Source organism: Lolium rigidum, chromosome 5, assembly GCF_022539505.1.
Source record: "Lolium rigidum isolate FL_2022 chromosome 5, APGP_CSIRO_Lrig_0.1, whole genome shotgun sequence".
Taxonomy (NCBI): domain Eukaryota; kingdom Viridiplantae; phylum Streptophyta; class Magnoliopsida; order Poales; family Poaceae; genus Lolium; species Lolium rigidum.
This window is the reverse complement of record NC_061512.1, coordinates 229,245,358-229,252,198: the sequence shown is the minus strand read 5'-3', so window position 1 is coordinate 229,252,198 and position 6,841 is coordinate 229,245,358.

Here is a 6,841-nt window from a genome sequence, read left to right as displayed (position 1 = left end):
GCCCAGTACCTCCATCTCTGGGACGAGCTGCTTCAGGTACGCATTGACAACGACATCGGCTACGCTTCGGTCTGGTGCCACTCAAGCGATGTCTACTTCTCCGCAAGACCACAAGCACTGCATATATGCTCTTCTTCGCGGCAAACAGAAGACTTCCCTGTGCCGACGCTATCTGGAAGTCCAAAGCCCCTGGCTGCTGCAAGTTCTTCATGTGGAATTATGGATGGCTGTGCACCAGCGCTGTCTGACCGCTGACAACCTCCAGCACCGATGATGGCCCAATGCCGGTTCTTGTCAGTTTTGCCTTGCGGAAAATGAGACCTGTATCCATCTCTTCTTCCGTTGCAGATTCAGCATGTAAGTTTGGTGCCACATCAGGTCGTGGTGTGCCGCTGATTTCCTGATTCCCTGCCCGAGCTTTGCAAGCACCAAGCAATTGTAAGAGCATGTCTAACAGACCCTTAAAAGGGCCAAACCCGTATAATAACCGCCGGAATACGGGTTTCGGTTCTACCCGGCCGTCTACAGACCCCGTAAAAACGGCCCCCGCTCCGATTTTTGCTGTTTTCGATTACGGGGCGGGTCTTCGCCCCCTACTTGTGCAGGGTGGGAGCGGCGATAGAGGGCAAACCAGTATCCCATTTCCGAAACCGCGCGCGGATATTTCAGTTCCCCCCACCCGTTTTCCCCCGCGCGCCGCCGCCGGAATCCGTCAAATCCACGCCCCTCCGCCGCCCGCCGAGCTGCGTCGACGCCCGCCGCACCTCCGCCGCACCCCCGCCGAAGATCCGCGTCCCTCCGCGCGCGCCGCCGCACCCCCGCCGCGGTCTTCTCCGCCGTTTTCGCCGGTGAGTATTCCGCCGTGTTCTTGTTCGTTCTTGCCGGTAAAATGGAGGTGTTTGGGGCTGATGCATGCTTCACCGTGGTAGATGGCTTCGGAGGATGTGCACATGGTGGATTTGGACGCGACGTCAACCGATTGGTCCTCGTCGGATTCCGACGATTCGGACCTCGACGAGCTGCTCAACGACGACGAGACGGAGATGATGCTGCTCCTGTTCGGCATGAAGCACATGGAGGACCGCGCCAGGCTGCTGGATCAGCGGAAAGGATCCGTGATGGGGCGTATGTGCATTCCGCGGAACCGCGCACTCGGCCACGAACAGCTGATGCAAGATTATTTTGCCGAGGTACCGACCTATCCTCCCCGCCTCTTCCGTAGAAGGTACCGAATGCGTAGGACTTTGTTCGAGAGAATAGTCAGAGATTGCGAGGCTAATTGCGATTATTTCAAGCAAAGAAGAAATGTTGCCCAAGTCATGGGATTTAGCCCATATCAAAAAATATCTGCCGCAATGAGGGTGATTGCATACGGTATACCGACAGATTATACCGATGAGTACATTCGCATTAGTGTACAAACAACCACGGATTGTGTGCGTATGTTTGCCAAGATGGTGATCAAGTTGTATGGAGAGACGTATCTCCGATTATTGTGTGATGTAAAACATTTATTTTATGTGAATGTTGTGTTGGTTCTAATATCCAATTTGTCAAAACACCCTGTTTTGAGGGGTTGAAAACTCGTCCGAGCTAGCATACCCCGTATCCCCACCCCGTAAAACAGAATAGGGTCTGCTAGCTCGGACGAGTTTTCGGCCGGCGAAAAGTGAATACAGGGCCCTCTACTCGCATTTTAAGGGGCGAAAAAATACGGGGCCTGTTAGACATGCTCTAAGCTTGCTTCAAGAAGAGAGTGCCCCTGCTTCCTAAGAGCAGCGTGTCTACAATGGCATTATCACCTCTCCCCGGTAAAATAAGTGCCACTGGGGAAGCCCCCGGAGGGAGGTTATTATCCCATCTCTAGAGTCCGTCAATCTACTCAATCCAAGACTTTCAGACGCGATTTCGACACTATTGTAATCCTTACGCATTGGAAGATATGGAAGGAAAGAAAAAAATGAAACCGTGTCTAGGAGGAACTAGACATTTTTTGATATAGTAGAAGCGGGACTTGGCGTGACAATTCCGAAATTCGTTCCTGACAGAAAACGAACTCCGGTCGTTAGGATGTGCCACTGCGACCCCAACCACTGGGTAAGCCCATGTTGTCTAAAATGAATTAGTGCTAGGAGGAACTAGACACTAAATGATATAGTAGAAGCGGGACCTCGGCGTGAGAATTCCGAAGCTCGTTCTCGACAGGATTCGAACTCTGGTCAGCAGTGCGCCATCGCGACCCCAACCACTGGGCTATTCTCACGCCGAGGTCCCGCTTCTACTATATCATTTAGTGTCTAGTTCCTCCTAGCACTAATTCATTTTTCAGACGACGTGGGCTTAGCCCAGTGGTTGGGGTCGCAGTGGCGCACCCCAACGACCGAAGTTCGATTCCTGTCACGAACGAATTTTGGAATTGTCACGCCAAGTCCCGTTTCTACTATATCAAAAAAGTGTTTAGTTCCTCCTAGACACGATTTCATTTTTTGGAGGACGTGGGCATAGCCCAGTGGTTGGGGTCGCAGTGGCGCACCCCAATGACCAGAGTTCAAATCCTTTCAGGAACGAATTTCTAGAATTCTCACGCCGAGGTCCCGCTTCTACTATATCATTTAGTGTCTAGTTCCTCCTAGCACTAATTCATTTTTTCATATTTAAAAGATAAAAACTTTGGGGCTGATGGTTCACACGTCCGCGGTGAGCTTCCTACTTACTAGGCCGCTAGTTCGAATCCTGGCGACAGCAAATTTATATTGACGACGTGGGCTTAGCCTAGTGGTTGGGGTCGTAGTGGTGCACTCCTACGACCGAAGTTCGATTCCTGTCAGGGACGAATTTCAGAATTGTCACGTCAAGTCCCGCTTCTACTATATCAAAAATGTCTAGTTCCTCCTAAACAGGGTTTCATTTTGATATGGAAGGAAAGAAACTCAACAGAATCTTTATTGGAGTACAACACTCAACAGAGGAGGCTTTCCGGAGCATCAGAGAGGATATTTTCCCCGTGGCGATCCGCGCCGGCCTGGTAGCTGTTGTCTAAGCTTAGCTAGGCTTGTCTGCATTTTCTTGTGTCTCTGCTGTTTTGATTCTTGGGGCGTCTGGTGTGACCTGGGCGTGTCCAGATTCAAGCTCACCTCCAGGCACTCTCTCCACCTCGGAGCTCATTGTAAAACTTCTTCTCCTTCCTTAATGAAGATCGGCCACTGGCCTTTCGAAAGTGCATGGGAAGTTCCAATCAAAGCAGAGGCCAAAGATCTGGCACGTGAATGCCCCGTGTGAGGTTAAACCCTTTGTGTAGAAGGCAGCTAGCAACCGCTGCAACCATGCACGAGGTGTGGAACCTCTCCATGGACGGTGATCTCGGGAAAATGTACGCAGCTGTACCTTTCTGAAACTTCGTCACAAAATATACTCACTTCGTTTTAAAATAAATGATTTAGCTTTTTCTAGATAAATATGTACTATCTATCGTGTAAACGGATTTACAACCCAAATTTAGGCTCTGAATGGATCGGTCCGCGCGCATCGATTCGTTTGCGTTGAACAGTTTTAGGTTGTGGTTTTTCAGTCCTCCTATCCACGCGTATCATAACGAATAGGCTCGATCTGTTTGCGTCGGGTAGCTGAAGATGCTCTTAGACTGAGGACTAGGATTTGCCAAGCGGACATCCCGGCTAACACGCATGTAGGTATATCAAATGTCAAACATAGGTTAATCTTAAATAAAAATTCACTTGGTTAACTTTTAGAACACCTATATATATGTGGGTTTATGCCGGCTCGTGCTCGCAGCCCTACCAAGGAGACCTTTTGCCATCAAAATATGTCAATTGTGGAGTTTCGTACAGCTTGAACCGACATGGAGTCGGAGCTTGGCTTTGCCTTAGGGCATACTCTTAGGGCATCTTGAGTGGCCCGATGCAAACTAACGCAAACTCCGCGCTCCTAGGGAATACTCTTAGGACATCTCCAGTGGTCCGATGCAAACTAACGCAAACTCCGCGCGGTCGAAAAATGGAACTGCACTAGCCCAGCGGCATCACGCAAAATGATCGGTCAGTCCGCGGGGAAGCAAACGCGGTCAAAATTTAGAGTCAAAATGCGTCGGTACGGACGCGTTTCGTGACCTTGTATTCATATCCGGCCCCGCACGTCAGGGACATCAAAATCGAACAGAGTTCTCTTGCGGCCCATGTCCATTCTAGGTAGCCCTAGGGCGACGCCGCCACCCTACTGTCGTTGCGCCACACCGATGTTTTCGACCAGGTCTCTCCGTGCCACGGCTCCTCCTCGGTCCAGGCTAGGACCTAGGGTAGTGGAGAGGTCCTACCCTCGTCGCTCCCCTCCTTGTAGGCCGCACATCTGAAGGGAGCGCCTGCTAGCCTCGACGCCTAGGACCTATTCGATAAATTGCTGGTATGATCCCGATGCACTTTTCAGACAGCATTTCCGTCCATTCTGTGCCAACATGACTTCGTATTGATGCACTGTTGGTGCCTCGCAGATGGAATTAGGCAGTCGCTCGAGAGGCTGTGGAGGGAATGCATTGACAGCTCTTCCAACGAAGAGTACGTGCAACGTTGCAGCTCATGGTGGTTGCGGCCTCCATCCTCCACGAGCACATGAGCAAATGTCAATGTACTGCTCTCTAGTGTTCAACCGGCTTATGGAAGGCACTTCTCCAAAGGTGAGCTATGAGATCAATGGCAATGCATATGGCAAACTATATTATCTTGTTGATGACATTTATCATGACTGGGCCACACTAGTGAAGACAATCCGTAATCTCCAAACCAAAAAAGATGTAAGTGGTTTGCAGAAAAAATGTGGAGCGTGCATTTGTGTCATTGTGTGCTGCAAGCTTGGTGGCTATTGTTCGTCACCCAGCTAGAACATGGTCTCAGCCGACCATGCATGAGGTGATGACCTGTTGTGTGATCATGCATAACATAATCATCGAGACAGAGTGTTCAGATGGCCACAATGAACACAGATAAGACTTTCAAAGTGAGTTGGTTGAGCCATACCCTGGGAGGAGTTCCTAAATATGAACGTTGTTAAAGTCTCTAACAACAATATTTCAAAACGCCTCCAGAAGGATTTGACTAACCATCGGTGAGCATTGGTTGGGCATCAAAAGATGGATGAGTAGCCAATCTCATGTACTTTTATTTGGTAATTGTGAAATATGCTCTATGTATTTTAATGCTTGATGCATGTAAACATTCGTGATTATTTAGTTGTAATAATAAAGTATTTTAGAACATCTATTTTTGTTGTTTTCTATGGCCAATTTGTTTCATATATTGCACATTTTTGGTGCAAATAGCCCTAAACCGGCCTCGTGATCTGACGACCATTTCCGTATCCGCGGCCCGATATAAACGAACACGTGGTCATTTTTAGCGTCTGAAATATGTTGAACCGTTGGAAATGCCCTTATAGCCCGAGGTCCATGTCCACTTCCCTCGACGCTTTCCTAATATATGCATAGAATTGCGTTGCGCTCCAACAAGACGAAACTTATAAAAACCATTATTGGTTCAACTCTCACATAGTGTACAACGACCTTCACTATAAGGTCGGTATACACAATACGACTGATCATTGCTAATCCTAAATATGTTGTTGTTCGAATACAATAACACACATTTAATTCACATAAAACACTTCGTACACTGTAGGACTTTCTCTTAGATAAATATAGGCAATCAACCATATTTTGTGAACCTTTATCAAAAATATGCTCCAACTCATGCAAAATAGAAGCTTCTGTTGAGATACTTGTATAGGATAATATATAGAAAAATAATAGTACACCTTCTAATCTAATATATTTAAATAGCTTAAGTTATATTGCGGATATATGTGTTTAGTTCCAGTACAGAATGTCGGTGTTTTTTTATCATGTATATCTGAACTATGAAAAAAACATTGACATTTAGTATTGCCAATAAAGCTACATATTCAATATTTGATATAATAGAAAAAATAAATGTTAAATCTTGTGGTAATTTGTATTTATTTTTATGATTTTACACCACTTATTATATTACTTAAAGACAACTTTGGAAGTCAATGTGTCACTGGGGTGAAAGGGGAGCGAGCAAAGAAGACAACAAAAATATTTAACAATTTAGTAAGAAGTAATAAAATTTAGTATAAGGATAGCAAGAATATATCTGTAGTATTGTGGATGTGACTACGACAGGGGGGCAACACTGCCTTGATTTGCGGATTTAGATTGGGCAAAGACATAGGGTTACCTATGTGATAACCCAAAATTTCTAGTTATTAATTTATTTGGGTCGAAAAATAATTTGCTTCTAATAAGTTTGATTTTTGGCTAAACTCTGCATCTAAGTTGGATGCTAATCTACATTTAGTTATTTTAATTTTGCTAATCTCTAGTGTTTAAATTGCATGTTAATACTTTCTTGAAGAAGAAAAAAATGAGTTAATCAAAGTGGCAAGTTGATTTATTTGGCATGACTACTACTTGATGTAGTACCAGTGTATCTGTCGAGCTAGCTAGTAGCTAGTAGTAGCAAAATGTTGTGTTGATCCGGAAATTCAAAACGAGACCCGGGTCCAGATGAACCCGATATCTGGTCCATTCAGATTTCTCGGGATCTGGGCGACGCATTGTATTGCAGGATGTATTCTGGGCGTATGATTATTTTAGGAACAGTCGTCCAGCCGTGCAGCAGTATCGGGGGCACACGCCGTACTTCCACCCATCCCGGTCCAAGATTCGCCAACACGTTGTGGACCGTGGTGGACCGAATTCAACGGAACCCTCCCGTCGCAGACACGCAGCGCCCCACGCATCTTTACGAGT